The sequence below is a fragment of the Equus caballus genome, chromosome 14, assembly GCF_041296265.1.
Source record: "Equus caballus isolate H_3958 breed thoroughbred chromosome 14, TB-T2T, whole genome shotgun sequence".
Classification (NCBI taxonomy): domain Eukaryota; kingdom Metazoa; phylum Chordata; class Mammalia; order Perissodactyla; family Equidae; genus Equus; species Equus caballus.
Window position 1 is genome coordinate 8,685,042 of NC_091697.1, and position 17,938 is coordinate 8,702,979.

Sequence of the window (17,938 nt, forward strand, 5' to 3'; positions counted from 1 at the left end):
GACACGTCAAAGTCACCTGCGTGTTATGCCAGAACCACTTGGAGGACTCTCTGGGATGACCTGCCGGGCATGCCGGAACCACCTCTCAGACGTGCCAGAACCATGTGGCGGACAGTCCGGAATCACCTGTTGGGCATGCGCAACCACCTCTGAGACGTACCAGAACCACATGCCGTGCAGGCTGGAACCACCTACCGGACAGACCGGAATCACCTTTCGGGCATGCCGGAACCACCTGTCAGATGTGCCAGAAACACGTGCCGGAGACGCCGGAAGCACCTGCCAAGCACGTTGGAACCACCTGCTCAACTCGCCTGAACCACCTGCCGGACATGCCAAAATCACCTGCCGACTATGCCAGAACCACTTGGCGAACACTCTGGAATCACTTGCCGGGCATGCAGGAACCACCTCTCAGACATGCCAGAACCCCGTGCCAATGACCCCGGAAGCACCAGCCGAGCACGCGGGAACCACCTGCTCGACTCGCCAGAACCACCTGCCGATCACGCAAAAATCATCTGCCGGCTACACCACAATCAGTTGGTGAACACTTCGGAATCACCTGCCGGGCATTGTGGAACCACCTGCCAGTCATGCCAAAATCACCTGCCAACTACGCCAGAACCGCTTGGCGGACACTGCGGAAACACCTGTCGGGCCGGCCGGAACCACATCTCAGACGTGCCAGAACCATGTGCATGAGATGCTGGAACCACACCCCGAACAGACGGAAAACACCTGCCAGACCCGTCTGAACAACCTGCCGAGCACGCCGGAGCCACCTGCACGACTCGCCGGAACCACCTACCTGATATGCCCAAATCACCAGCCGGGTATGCCAGAACCACTTGGCGGACACTCCGGAATCATCTGCCGGACATGCCGGAAACAGCTCTCAGACACACCAGAACCACGTGCCGGAGACGCCGGAAGCACCTGCCAAGCACGTTGGAACCACCTGCTCAACTCGCCTGAACCACCTGCCGGACATGCCAAAATCACCTGCCGACTATGCCAGAACCACTTGGCGAACACTCCGGAATCACTTGCCGGGCATGCAGGAACCACCTCTCAGACATGCCAGAACCCCGTGCCAATGACCCCGGAAGCACCAGCCGAGCACGCCGGAACCACCTGCTCGACTCGCCAGAACCACCTGCCGATCACGCAAAAATCACCTGCTGGCTACGCCACAACCACTTGGTGAACACTTCGGAATCACCTGCCGGGCTTTCTGGAAACACCTGCCGGTCATGCCAAAATCACCTGCCAACTACGCCAGAACCGCTTGGCGGACACTGCGGAAACACCTGTCGGGCCGGCTGGAACCACATCTCAGACGTGCCAGAAACGTGTTCATGAGATGCTGGAACAACACCCTGAACAGACGGATACCACCTGCCAGAACCGCCTGAACCACCTGCTGAGCACACCGGAACCACCTGCTCGACTCACCGGTACCACCTCCCTGACACGCCAAAATCACCTGCTGGGTATGCCAGAACCACTTGGCGGACACTCCGGAATCATCTGCCGGACATGCCGGAACCAGCTCTCAGACACACCAGAACCAAGTGCCGGAGACGCCGGAAACACCTGCCGAGCATGCCGGAGCCACCTGCTCGACCCGCCAGAAACACCTGCCGGACACGCCAAAATCACCTGACGGGAACGCAAGAACCACCTGTCCGACACTCCGGAATCACATGTCGCGAATGCCGGAACCACCTCTCAGACGTGCCGGAAGCACGTGCCGGACACGCCGGAATCACCTACCGGACAGACCGGAACCACCTGCCGAGCACGCCGGAGCCACCTGTTCGACTCGCTGGAAGCACCTGCCGGACAGGCCAATATCAACTGCTGGCTATGCCAGAACCACCTGGGGAACGGTCCGGAATCACCTGCCAGCCATGGCGGAACAACCTCTCAGACGTACCAGAACCACCTGCCGGAGAAGCTGGAAACACGTCCTGGACAGACTGGAACCACGTGACGGCCATGCCTGAACCACCTGCCGAGCACGGCGGAACCACCTGCCGGACACGCCAAAATCACCTGCGGGCTACGCCAGAACCACTTGGACGACTCTCCGAAATGACCTGCCGGGCATGTTGGAACCACCTCTCAGACGTGCCAGAAGCACGTGGCGGACAGTCCGGAATCACCTGTTGGGCATACGCAACCACCTCTGACACGTACCAGAACCACGTGCCGTGCACGCCGGAACCACCTACCAGACAGACCGGAATCAACTATTGGGCATGCCGGAACCACCAGTCAGATGTGCCAGAAACACGTGCCGGAGACGCCGGAAGCACCTGCCGAGCACGTCGCAACCACCTGCTCAACTCGCCTGAACCACCTGCCGGACACGCCAAAATCACCTGCCCGCTACACCAGCACCACTTCGGGGACAAGCCGGAATCACGTGAGGGGCACGCCGGCACAGCCTCTCAGACTGAACCTCGTGCCGGACACCACAGAACCACCTGCCGGACAGACCGGAACCACCTGCCGGACACGCCGGAACCACCGGCTCGACCCGCCGGATCTACCACTGGACATGCAAAATCACCTGCCGGCTACGCCGCAAACACTTGGCGAACACTCCGGAATCACCTGCCGGGCATGCGGGAACCACCTCTCAGATATGCCAGAACCACGTGCCAATGACCCCGGAAGCACCTGCCGAGCACGCCGGAACCACCTGCTCGACTCGCCAGAACCACCAGCCGGACACGCAAAAATCACCTGCCGGCTACGCCACAACCAGTTGGGGAACACTTCGGAATCACCTGCCGGGCTTCCTGGAACCACCTGCCGGTCATGCCAAAATCACCTGCCAACTACGCCAGTACCACTTGGCGGACACTGTGGAAACACCTGTCTGGCCGGCCGGAACCACATCTCAGACGTGCCAGAACCATGTGCATGAGATTCTGGAACCACACCCCGAACAGACGGAAAACACCTGCCAGACCCGTCTGAACAAGCTGCCGAGCACGCCGGAGCCACCTGCTCGACTCGCCGGAACCACCTACCTGACATGCCCAAATCACCAGCCGGGTATGCCAGAACCACTTGGTGGACACTCCGGAATCATCTGCCGGACATGCCGGAACCAGCTCTCAGACACACCAGAACCAAGTGCCGGAGACGCCGGAAGCACCTGCCGAGCATGCCGGAGCCACCTGCTCGACTCGCCAGAAACACCTGCCGGACACGCCAAAATCACCTGACGGGAACGCAAGAACCACCTGTCCGACACTCCGGAATCACATGTCGCGAATGCCGGAACCACCTCTCAGACGTGCCGGAAGCACGTGCCGGACACGCCGGAATCACCTAACGGACAGACCGGAACCACCTGCCGAGCACGCCGGAGCCACCTGTTCGACTCGCTGGAACCACCTGCCGGACAGGCCAATATCAACTGCTGGCTATGCCAGAACCACCTGGGGGATGGTCCGGAATCACCTGCCAGCCATGGCGGAACCACCTCTCAGACGTACCAGAACCACCTGCCGGAGAAGCTGGAAACACGTCCTGGACAGTCTGGAACCACCTGCCGGCCAAGCCTGAACCACCTGCCAAGCACAACGGAACATCCTGCCAGACACGCCAAAATCACCTGCGTGTTGTGCCAGAACCACTTGGAGGACTCTCTGGGATGACCTGCCGGGCATGCCGGAACCACCTCTCAGACGTGCCAGAACCATGTGGCGGACAGTCCGGAATCACCTGTTGGGCATGCGCAACCACCTCTGAGACGTACCAGAACCACATGCCGTGCAGGCTGGAACCACCTACCGGACAGACCGGAATCACCTTTCGGGCATGCCGGAACCACCTGTCAGATGTGCCAGAAACACGTGCCGGAGACGCCGGAAGCACCTGCCAAGCACGTTGGAACCACCTGCTCAACTCGCCTGAACCACCTGCCGGACATGCCAAAATCACCTGCCGACTATGCCAGAACCACTTGGCGAACACTCCGGAATCACTTGCCGGGCATGCAGGAACCACCTCTCAGACATGCCAGAACCCCGTGCCAATGACCCCGGAAGCACCAGCCGAGCACGCCGGAACCACCTGCTCGACTCGCCAGAACCACCTGCCGATCACGCAAAAATCACCTGCCGGCTACGCCACAACCAGTTGGTGAACACTTTGGAATCACCTGCCAGGCTTGCTGGAACCACCTCCCAGTCATGCCAAAATCACCTGCCAACTACGCCAGAACCGCTTGGCGGACACTGCGGAAACACCTGTCGGGCCGGCTGGAACCACATCTCAGACGTGCCAGAAACGTGTTCATGAGATGCTGGAACCACACCCCGAACAGACAGATACCACCTGCCAGAACCGCCTGAACCACCTGCTGAGCACGCCGGAACCACCTGCTCGACTCACCGGTACCACCTCCCTGACACGCCAAAATCACCTGCTGGGTATGCCAGAACCACCTGCCGGACACTACGGAATCACCTGCCGCGAATGCCGGAACCACCTCTCAGACGTGCCGGAAGCACGTGCCAGACACTCCGGAAACACCTACCGGACAGACAGGAACCACCTGCCAAGAACGCCGGAGCCACCTGTTCGACTCGCTGGAACCACCTGCCGGACGGGCCAATATCAACTGCTGGCTATGCCAGAACCACCTGGGGGACAGTCCGGGATCACCTGCCAGCCATGGCGGTACCACCTCTCAGACGTACCAGAACCACCTGCCGGAGAAGCTGGAAACACGTCCTGGACAGACTGGAACCACGTGACGGCCATGTCTGAACCACCTGCCGAGCACGGCGGAACCACATGCCGAGCACGGCGGAACCACCTGCCGGACACGCCAAAATCACCTGCGGGCTACGCCAGAACCACTTGGACGACTCTCCGAAATGACCTGCCGGGCATGTTGGAACCACCTCTCAGACGTTCCAGAAGCACGTGGCGGATAGTCCGGAATCACCTGTTGGGCATACGCAACCACCTCTGACACGTACCAGAACCACGTGCCGTGCACGCCGGAACCACCTACCGGACAGACCGGAATCAAATATCGGGCACGCCGGAACCACCAGTCAGATGTGCCAGAAACACGTGCCGGAGACGCCGGAAGCACCTGCCGAGCACGTCGCAACCACCTGCTCAACTCGCCTGAACCACCTGCCGGACACGCCAAAATCACCTGCCCGCTACACCAGCACCACTTCGGGGACAAGCCGGAATCACGTGAGGGGCATGCCGGCACAGCCTCTCAGACTGAACCTCGTGCCGGACACCACAGAACCACCTGCCGGACAGACCGGAACCACCTGCCGGACACGCCGGAACCACCGGCTCGACCCGCAGGAACGACCGCTGGACATGCAAACTCACCTGCCGGCTACGCCAGAAACACTTGGCGAACACTCCGGAATCACCTGCCGGGCATGCCGGAACCACCTCTCAGATATGCCAGAACCACGTGCCAATGACCCCGGAAGCACCTGCCGAGCACGCCGGAACCATCTGCTCGACTCTCCAGAACCACCTGCCGGACACGCAAAAATCACCTGCCGGCTACGCCACAACCAGTTTGGGAACCCTTCGGAATCACCCGCCGGGCTTGCTGGAACTACCTTCCCGTCATGCCAAAATCACCTGCCAACTACGCCAGTACCACTTGGCGGACACTGTGGAAACACCTGTCGGGCCGGCCGGAACCACATCTCAGACGTGCCAGAAACATGTGCATGAGATGCTGGAACCACACCCCGAACAGACGGAAAACACCTGCCAGACCCGTCTGAACAACCTGCCGAGCACGCCGGAGCCACCTGCTCGACTCGCCGGAACCACCTACCTGACATGCCCAAATCACCAGCCGGGTATGCCAGAACCACTTGGCGGACACTCCGGAATCATCTGCCGGACATGCCGGAAACAGCTCTCAGACACACCAGAACCACGTGCCGGAGACGCCGGAAGCACCTGCCGAGCATGCCGGAGCCACCTGCTCGACTCGCCAGAAACACCTGCCGGACACGACAAAATCACCTGCCGGGTACGCCAGAACCACCTGGCGGACACTCCGAAACCACCTGTCGTGCATGCCGGAACCACCTCTCAGACGTGCCGGAAGCACGTGCTGGACACGCCGGAATCACCTACCGGACAGACCGGAACCACCTGCCGAGCACGCAGGAGCCACCTGTTCGACTCGCTGGAGCCACCTGCCGGACAGGCCAATATCAACTGCTGGCTATGCCAGAACCACCTGGGGGACGGTCCGGAATCACCTGCCCGCCATGGCGGAACCACCTCTCAGACGTACCAGAACCACCTCCGGAGAAGCTGGAAACACGTCCTGGACAGTCTGGAACCACCTGCCGGCCAAGCCTGAACCACCTGCGAAGCACAACGGAACCACCTGCCAGACACGCCAGAATCACCTGCGTGTTATGCCAGAATCACTTGGAGGACTCTCTGGGATGACCTGCCGGGCATGCCGGAACCACCTCTCAGACGTGCCAGAACCATGTGGCGGACAGTCCGGAATCACCTGTTGGGCATGCGCAACCACCTCTGAGACGTACCAGAACCACATGCCGTGCAGGCTGGAACCACCTACCGGACAGACCAGAATCACCTTTCGGGCATGCCGGAACCACCTGTCAGATGTGCCAGAAACACGTGCCGGAGACGCCGGAAGCACCTGCCAAGCACGTTGGAACCACCTGCTCAACTCGCCTGAACCACCTGCCGGACATGCCAAAATCACCTGCTGACTATGCCAGAACCACTTGGCGAACACTCCGGAATCACTTGCCGGGCATGCAGGAACCACCTCTCAGACATGCCAGAACGCCGTGCCAATGACCCCGGAAGCACCAGCCGAGCACGCCGGAACCACCTGCTCGACTCGCCAGAACCACCTGCCGATCACGCAAAAATCACCTGCCGGCTACGCCACAACCAGTTGGTGAACACTTTGGAATCACCTGCCAGGCTTCCTGGAACCACCTCCCAGTCATGCCAAAATCACGCGCCAACTACGCCAGAACCGCTTGGCGGACACTGCGGAAAAACCTGTCGGGCCGTCTGGAACCACATCTCAGACGTGCCAGAAACGTGTTCATGAGATGCTGGAACCACACCCCGGACAGACGGATACCACCTGCCAGAACCGCCTGAACCACCTGCTGAGCACGCCGGAACCACCTGCTCGACTCACCGGTACCACCTCCCTGACACGCCAAAATCACCTGCTGGGTATGCCAGAACCACTTGGCGGACACTCCGGAATCATCTGCCAGACATGCCGGAACCAGCTCTCAGACACACCAGAACCAAGTGCCGGAGACGCCGGAAGCACCTGCCGAGCATGCCGGAGCCACCTGCTCGACTCGCCAGAAACACCTGCCGGACACGCCAAAATCACCTGCCGGGTACGCCAGAACCACCTGGCCGAAACTCCGAAATCACCTGTCGCGCATGCCGGAACCACCTCTCAGACGTGCCGGAAGCACGTGCCGGACACGCCGGAATCACCTACCGGACAGACTGGAACCACCTGCCGAGCACGCCGGAGCCACCTGTTCGACTCGCTGGAACCACCTGCCGGACAGGCCAATATCAACTGCTGGCTATGCCAGAACCACCTGGGGGACGGTCCGGAATCACCTGCCAGCCATGGCGGAACCACCTCTCAGGCGTACCAGAAACACCTGCCAGAGAAGCTGGAAACACGTCCTGGACAGTCTGGAACCACCTGCCGGCCAAGCCTGAACCACCTGCCAAGCACAACGGAACAACCTGCCAGACATGCCAAAATCACCTGCGTGTTATGCCAGAATCACTTGGAGGACTCTCTGGGATGACCTGCCGGGCATGCCGGAACCACCTCTCAGACGTGCCAGAACCATGTGGCGGACAGTCCGGAATCACCTGTTGGGCATGCGCAACCACCTCTGAGACGTACCAGAACCACATGCCGTGCAGGCTGGAACCACCTACCGGACAGACCGGAATCACCGTTCAGGCATGCCGGAACCACCTGTCAGATGTGCCAGAAACACGTGCCGGAGACGCCGGAAGCACCTGCCAAGCACGTTGGAACCACCTGCTCAACTCGCCTGAACCACCTGCCGGACATGCCAAAATCACCTGCCGACTATGCCAGAACCACTTGGCGAACACTCCGGAATCACTTGCCGGGCATGCAGGAACCACCTCTCAGACATGCCAGAACCCCGTGCCAATGACCCCGGAAGCACCAGCCGAGCACGCCGGAACCACATGCTCGACTCACCAGAACCACCTGCCGATCACGCAAAAATCACCTGCCGGCTACGCCACAACCAGTTGGTGAACACTTTGGAATCACCTGCCAGGCTTGCTGGAACCACCTGCCAGTCATGCCAAAATCAGCTGCCAACTACGCCAGAACCGCTTGGCGGACACTGCGGAAACACCTGTCGGGCCGGCTGGAACCACATCTCAGACGTGCCAGAAACGTGTTCATGAGATGCTGGAACCACACCCCGAACAGACGGATACCACCTGCCAGAACCGCCTGAACCACCTGCTGAGCACGCCGGAACCACCTGCTCGACTCACCGGTACCACCTCCCTGACACGCCAAAATCACCTGCCGGGTATGCCAGAACCACCTGGCGGACACTACGGAATCACCTGCCGCGCATGCCGGAACCACCTCTCAGACGTGCGGGAAGCACGTGCCAGACACGCCGGAAACACCTACCGGACAGACCGGAACCACCTGCCAAGAACGCCGGAGCCACCTGTTCGACTCGCTGGAACCACCTGCCGGACAGGCCAATATCAACTGCTGGCTATGCCAGAACCACCTGGGGGACAGTCCGGGATCACCTGCCAGCCATGGCGGAACCACCTCTCAGACGTACCAGAACCACCTGCCGGAGAAGCTGGAAACACGTCCTGGACAGACTGGAACCACGTGACGGCCATGCCTGAACCACCTGCCGAGCACGGCGGAACCACCTGCCGGACACGCCAAAATCACCTGCGGGCTACGCCAGAACCACTTTCACGACTCTCCGAAATGACCTGCCGGGCATGTTGGAACCACCTCTCAGACGTGCCAGAAGCACGTGGCGGACAGTCCGGAATCATCTGTTGGGCATACGCAACCACCTCTGACACGTAACAGAACCACGTGCCGTGCACGACAGAACCACCTACCGGACAGACCGGAATCAACTTTTGGGCATGCCGGAACCATCAGTCAGATGTGCCAGAAACACGTGACGGAGATGCCGGAAGCACCTGCCGAGCACGTCGCAACCACCTGCTCAACTCGCCTGAACCACCTGACGGACACGCCAAAATCACCTGCCCGCTACACCAGCACCACTTCGGGGACAAGCGGGAATCACGTGAGGGGCATGCCGGCACAGCCTCTCAGACTGAACCTCGTGCCGGTCACCACAGAACCACCTGCCGGACAGACCGGAACCACCTGCCGGACACGCCGGAACCACCGGTTCGACCCGCCGGAACGACCGCTGGACATGCAGAATCACCTGCCGGCTACGCCGGAAACACTTGGCGAACACTCCGGAATCACCTGCCGGGCATGCCGGAACCACCTCTCAGATATGTCAGAACCACGTGCCAATGACCCCGGAAGCACCTGCCGAGCACGCCGGAACCACCTGCTCGACTCGCCAGAACCACCTGCCGGACACGCAGAAATCACCTGCCGGCTATGCCACAACCAGTTGGGGAACACTTCGGAATCACCTGCCGGGCTTTCTGGAACCACCTGCCTGTCATGCCAAAATCACCTGACAACTACGCCAGAACCTCTTGGCGGACACTGCGGAAACACCTGTCGGGCCGGCTGGAACCACATCTCAGACGTGCCAGAAACGTGTTCATGAGATGCTGGAACCACACCCCGAACAGACGGATACCACCTGCCAGAACCGCCTGAACCACCTGCTGAGCACGCCGGAACCACCTGCTCGACTCACCGGTACCACCTCCCTGACACGCCAAAATCACCTGCTGGGTATGCCAGAACCACTTGGCGGACACTCCGGAATCATCTGCCGGACATGCCGGAACCAGCTCTCAGACACACCAGAACCAAGTGCCGGAGACGCCGGAAGCACCTGCCGAGCATGCCGGAGCCACCTGCTCGACTCGCCAGAAACACCTGCCGGACACGCCAAAATCACCTGCCGGGTACGCCAGAACCACCTGGCCGAAACTCCGAAATCACCTGTCGCGCATGCCGGAACCACCTCTCAGACGTGGCGGAAGCACGTGCCGGACACGCCGGAATCACCTACCGGACAGACTGGAACCACCTGCCGAGCACGCCGGAGCCACCTGTTCGACTCGCTGGAACCACCTGCCGGACAGGCCAATATCAACTGCTGGCTATGCCAGAACCACCTGGGGGACGGTCCGGAATCACCTGCCAGCCATGGCGGAACCACCTCTCAGACGTACCAGAAACACCTGCCAGAGAAGCTGGAAACACGTCCTGGAAAGTCTGGAACCACCTGCCGGCCAAGCCTGAACCACCTGCCAAGCACAACGGAACAACCTGCCAGACACGCCAAAATCACCTGCGTGTTATGCCAGAACCACTTGGAGGACTCTCTGGGATGACCTGCCGGGCATGCCGGAACCACCTCTCAGACGTGCCAGAACCATGTGGCGGACAGTCCGGAATCACCTGTTGGGCATGCGCAACCACCTCTGAGACGTACCAGAACCACATGCCGTGCAGGCTGGAACCACCTACCGGACAGACCGGAATCACCTTTCAGGCATGCCGGAACCACCTGTCAGATGTGCCAGAAACACGTGCCGGAGACGCCGGAAGCACCTGCCAAGCACGTTGGAACCACCTGCTCAACTCGCCTGAACCACCTGCCGGACATGCCAAAATCACCTGCCGACTATGCCAGAACCACTTGGCGAACACTCCGGAATCACTTGCCGGGCATGCAGGAACCACCTCTCAGACATGCCAGAACCCCGTGCCAATGACCCCGGAAGCACCAGCCGAGCACGCCGGAACCACCTGCTCGACTCGCCAGAACCACCTGCCGATCACGCAAAAATCATCTGCCGGCTACACCACAATCAGTTGGTGAACACTTCGGAATCACCTGCCGGGCATTGTGGAACCACCTGCCAGTCATGCCAAAATCACCTGCCAACTACGCCAGAACCGCTTGGCGGACACTGCGGAAACACCTGTCGGGCCGGCCGGAACCACATCTCAGACGTGCCAGAACCATGTGCATGAGATGCTGGAACCACACCCCGAACAGACGGAAAACACCTGCCAGACCCGTCTGAACAACCTGCCGAGCACGCCGGAGCCACCTGCACGACTCGCCGGAACCACCTACCTGACATGCCCAAATCACCAGCCGGGTATGCCAGAACCACTTGGCGGACACTCCGGAATCATCTGCCGGACATGCCGGAAACAGCTCTCAGACACACCAGAACCACGTGCCGGAGACGCCGGAAGCACCTGCCAAGCACGTTGGAACCACCTGCTCAACTCGCCTGAACCACCTGCCGGACATGCCAAAATCACCTGCCGACTATGCCAGAACCACTTGGCGAACATTCCGGAATCACTTGCCGGGCATGCAGGAACCACCTCTCAGACATGCCAGAACCCCGTGCCAATGACCCCGGAAGCACCAGCCGAGCACGCCGGAACCACCTGCTCGACTCGCCAGAAGCACCTGCCGATCACGCAAAAATCACCTGCCGGCTACGCCACAACCAGTTGGTGAACACTTTGGAATCACCTGCCAGGCTTGCTGGAACCACCTCCCAGTCATGCCAAAATCACGCGCCAACTATGCCAGAACCGCTTGGCGGACACTGCGGAAACACCTGTCGGGCCGGCTGGAACCACATCTCAGACGTGCCAGAAACGTGTTCATGAGATGCTGGAACCACACCCCGAACAGACGGATACCACCTGCCAGAACCGCCTGAACCACCTGCTGAGCACGCCGGAACCACCTGCTCGACTCACCGGTACCACCTCCCTGACACGCCAAAATCACCTGCTGGGTATGCCAGAACCACTTGGCGGACACTCCGGAATCATCTGCCGGACATGCCGGAACCGGCTCTCAGACACACCAGAACCAAGTGCCGGAGACGCCGGAAGCACCTGCCGAGCATGCCGGAGCCACCTGCTCGACTCGCCAGAAACACCTGCCGGACACGCCAAAATCACCTGCCGGGTATGCCAGAACCACCTGGCGGACACTACGGAATCACCTGTCACGCATGACGGAACCACCTCTCAGACGTGCCGGAAGCACGTGCCGGACACGCCGGAAACACCTACCGGACAGAACGGAACCACCTGCCAAGAACGCCGGAGCCACCTGTTCGACTCGCTGGAACCACCTGCCGGACAGGGCAATATCAACTGCTGGCTATGCCAGAACCACCTGGGGGACAGTCCGGGATCACCTGCCAGCCATGGCGGAACCACCTCTCAGACGTACCAGAACCACCTGCCGGAGAAGCTGGAAACACGTCCTGGACAGACTGGAACCACGTGACGGCCATGCCTGAACCACCTGCCGGACATGCGAAAATCACCTGCGGGCTACGCCAGAACCACTTGGACGACTCTCCGAAATGACCTGCCGGGCATGTTGGAACCACCTCTCAGACGTGCCGGAAGCACATGCCCGACACGCCGGAAACACCTACCGGACAGACCGGAAACCACCCGCCAAGAACGCCGGAGCCACCTGTTCGACTCTCTGGAACCACCTGCCGGACAGGGCAATATCAACTGCTGGCTATGCCAGAACCACCTGGGGGACAGTCCGGGATCACCTGCCAGCCATGGCGGAACCACCTCTCAGACGTACCAGAACCACCTGCCGGAGAAGCTGGAAACACGTCCTGGACAGACTGGAACCACGTGACGGCCATGCCTGAACCACCTGCCGAGCACGGCGGATCCACCTGCCGGACACGCCAAAATCACCTGCGGGCTACGCCAGAACCGCTTGGACGACTCTCCGAAATGACCTGCCGGGCATGTTGGAACCACCTCTCAGACGTGCCAGAAGCACGTGGCGGACAGTCCGGAATCACCTGTTGGGCATACGCAACCACCTCTGAGACGTACCAGAACCACGTGCCGTGCACGCCGGAACCACCTACCGGACAGACCGGAATCAACTTTTGGGCATGCCGGAACCACCAGTCAGATGTGCCAGAAACACGTGCCGGAGACGCCGGAAGCACCTGCCGAGCACGTCGCAACCACCTGCTCAACTCGCCTGAACCACCTGCCGGACACGCCAAAATCACCTGCCCGCTACACCAGCACCACTTCGGGGACAAGCGGGAATCACGTGAGGGGCATGCCGGCACAGCCTCTCAGACTGAACCTCGTGCCGGACACCACAGAACCACCTGCTGGACAGACCGGAACCACCTGCCGGACACGCCGGAACCACCGGCTCGACCCGCCGGAACGACCGCTGGACATGCAAAATCACCTGTCGGCTACGCCGCAAACACTTGGCGAACACTCCGGAATCACCTGCCGGGCATGCCGGAACCACCTCTCCGATATGCCAGAACCACGTGCCAATGACCCCGGAAGCACCTGCCGAGCACGCCGGAACCACCTGCTCGATTCGCCAGAACCAACTGCCGGACACGCAAAAATCAACTGCCGGCTACGCCACAACCAGTTGGGGAACACTTCGGAATCACCTGCCGGGCTTGCTGGAACCACCTGCCGGTCATGCCAAAATCACCTGCCAACTACGCCAGTACCACTTGGCGGACACTGTGGAAACACCTGTCGGGCCGGCCGGAACCACATCTCAGACGTGCCAGAACCATGTGCATGAGATGCTGGAACCACACCTCAAACAGACGGAAAACACCTGCCAGACCCGTCTGAAAAACCTGCCGAGCACGCCGGAGCCACCTGATCGACTCGCCAGAAACACCTACCTGACATGCCCAAATCACCAGCCGGGTATGCCAGAACCACTTGGCGGACACTCCGGAATCATCCGCCAGACATGCAGGAACCAGCTCTCAGACACACCAGAACCACGTGCCGGAGACGCCGGAAGCACCTGCCGAGCATGCCGGAGCCACCTGCTCGACTTGCCAGAAACACCTGCCGGACACGCCAAAATCACCTGCCGTGTACGCCAGAACCACCTGGCGGACACTCCGAAATCACCTGTCGCGCATGCCGGAACCACCTCTAAGACGTGCCGGAAGCACGTGCCGGACACGCCGGATTCACCTACCGGACAGACCGGAACCACCTGCCGAGCACGCCGGAGGCACCTGTTCGACTCGCTGGAACCACATGCCGGACAGGCCAATATCAACTGCTGGCTATGCCAGAACCACCTGGGGCACGGTCCGGAATCACCTGCCAGCCATGGCGGAACCACCTCTCAGACGTACCAGAAACACCTGCCGGAGAAGCTGGAAACACGTCCTGGACAGTCTGGAACCACCTGCCGGCCAAGCCTGAACCACCTGCCAAGCACAACGGAACAACCTGCCAGACATGCCAAAATCACCTGCGTGTTATGCCAGAACCACTTGGAGGACTCTCTGGGATGACCTGCCGGGCATGCCGGAACCACCTCTCAGACGTGCCAGAACCATGTGGCGGACAGTCCGGAATCACCTGTTGGCCAGGCGCAACCACCTCTGAGACGTACCAGAACCACATGCCGTGCAGGCTGGAACCACCTACCGGACAGACCGGAATCACCTTTCGGGCATGCCGGAACCACCTGTCAGATGTGCCAGAAACACGTGCCGGAGACGCCGGAAGCACCTGCCAAGCACGTTGGAACCACCGGCTCAACTCGCCTGAACCACCTGCCGGACATGCCAAAATCACCTGCTGACTATGCCAGAACCACTTGGCGAACACTCCGGAATCACTTGCCGGGCATGCAGGAACCACCACTCAGACATGCCAGAACCCCGTGCCAATGACCCCGGAAGCACCAGCCGAGCACGCCGGAACCACCTGCTCGAATCGCCAGAACCACTTGCCGATCACGCGAAAATCACCTGCCGGCTACGCCACAACCAGTTGGTGAACACTTTGGAATCACCTGCCAGGCTTGCTGGAAACACCTGCCGGTCATGCCAAAATCACCTGCCAACTACGCCAGAACCGCTTGGCAGACACTGCGGAAACACCTGTCGGGCCGGCTGGAACCACATCTCAGACGTGCCAGAAACGTGTTCATGAGATGCTGGAACCACAGCCCGAACAGACGGATACCACCTGCCAGAACCGCCTGAACCACCTGCTGAGCACGCCGGAACCACCTGCTCGACTCACCGGTACCACCTCCCTGACACGCCAAAATCACCTGCTGGGTATGCCAGAACCACTTGGCGGACACTCCGGAATCATCTGCCGGACAAGCCGGAACCAGCTCTCAGACACACCAGAACCACGTGCCGGAGACGCCTGAAGCACCTGCCGAGCATGCCGGAGCCACCTGCTCGACTCGCCAGAAACACCTGCCGGACACGCCAAAATCACCTGCCGGGTACGCCAGAACCACCTGGCGGACACTCCGAAATCACCTGTCGCACATGCCGGAACCACCTCTCAGACGTGCCGTAAGCACGTGCCGGACACGCCGGAATCACCTACCGGACAGACCGAAACCACCTGCCGAGCACGCAAGAGCCACCTGTTCGACTCGCTGGAACCACCTGCCGGACAGGCCCATATTAACTGCTGGCTATGCCAGAACCACCTGGGGCACGGTCCGGAATCACCTGCCAGCCATGGCGGAACCACCTCTCAGACGTACCAGCACCACCTGCCGGAGAAGCTGGAATCACGTCCTGGACAATCTGGAACCACCTGTGGGCCAAGCCTGAACCACCTGCCAAGCACAACGGAACAACCTGCCAGACACGCCAAAATCACCTGCGTGTTATGCCAGAACCACTTGGAGGACTCTCTGGGATGACCTGCCGGGCATGCCGGAACCACCTCTCAGACGTGCCAGAACCATGTGGCGGACAGTCCGGAATCACCTGTTGGGCATGCGCAACCAACTCTGAGACGTACCAGAACCACATGCCGTGCAGGCTGGAACCACCTACCGGACAGACTGGAATCACCTTTCGGGCATGCCGGAAACACCTGTCAGATGTGCCAGAAACACGTGCCGGAGACGCCGGAAGCACCTGCCAAGCACGTTGGAACCACCTGCTCAACTCGCCTGAACCACCTGCCGGACATGCCAAAATCACCTGCCGACTATGCCAGAACCACTTGGCGAACACTCCGGAATCACTTGCCGGGCATGCAGGAACCACCTCTCAGACATGCCAGAACCCCGTGCCAATGACCCCGGAAGCACCAGCCGAGCACGCCGGAACCACCTGCTCGACTCGCCAGAACCACCTGACGATCACGCAAAAATCACCTGCCGGCTACGCCACAACCAGTTGGTGAACACTTTGGAATCACCTGCCAGGCTTGCTGGAACCACCTGCCGGTCATGCCAAAATCACCTGCCAACTACGCTAGAACCGCTTGGCGGACACTGCGGAAACACCTGTCGGGCCGGCTGGAACCACATCTCAGACGTGCCAGAAACGTGTTCATGAGATGCTGGAACCACACCCCGAACAGACGGATACCACCTGCCAGAACCGCCTGAACCACCTGCTGAGCACGCCGGAACCACCTGCTCGACTCACCGGTACCACCTCCCTGACACGCCAAAATCACCTGCTGGGTATGCCAGAACCACTTGGCGGACACTCCGGAATCATCTGCCGGACATTCCGGAACCAGCTCTCAGACACACCAGAACCACGTGCCGGAGACGCCGGAAGCACCTGCCGAGCATGCCGGAGCCACCTGCTCGACTCGCCAGAAACAACTGCCGGACACGCCAAAATCACCTGCCGGGTACGACAGAACCACCTGGCGGACACTACGGAATCACCTGCCGCGCATGCCGGAACCACCTTTCAGACGTGCCGGAAGCACGTGCCAGACACGCCGGAAAAACCTACCGGACAGAACGGAACCACCTGCCAAGAACGCCGGAGCCACCTGTTCGACTCTCTGGAACCACCTGCCGGACAGGGCAATATCAACTGCTGGCTATGCCAGAACCACCTGGGGGACAGTCCGGGATCACCTGCCAGCCATGGCGGAACCACCTCTCAGACGTACCAGAACCACCTGCCGGAGAAGCTGGAAACACGTCCTGGACAGACTGGAACCACGTGACGGCCATGCCTGAACCACCTGCCGGACATGCGAAAATCACCTGCGGGCTACGCCAGAACCACTTGGACGACTCTCCGAAATGACCTGCCGGGCATGTTGGAACCACGTCTCAGACGTGCCAGAAGCACGTGGCGGACAGTCCGGAATCACCTGTTGGGCATACGCAACCACCTCTGACACGTACCAGAACCAGGTGCCGTGCACGCCGGAACCACCTACCGGACAGACCGGAATCAACTTTTGGGCATGCCGGAACCACCAGTCAGATGTGCCAGAAACACGTGCCGGAGACGCCGGAAGCACCTGCCGAGCACGTCGCAACCACCTGCTCAACTCGCCTGAACCACCTGACGGACACGCCAAAATCACCTGCCCGCTACACCAGCACCACTTGGCGGACACTGTGGAAACACCTGTCGGGCCGGCCGGAACCACATCTCAGACGTGCCAGAACCATGTGCATGAGATGCTGGAACCACACCCCGAACAGACGGAAAACACCTGCCAGACCCGTCTGAAAAACCTGCCGAGCACGCCGGAGCCACCTGATTGACTCGCCAGAAACACCTACCTGACATGCCCAAATCACCAGCCGGGTATGCCAGAACCACTTGGCGGACA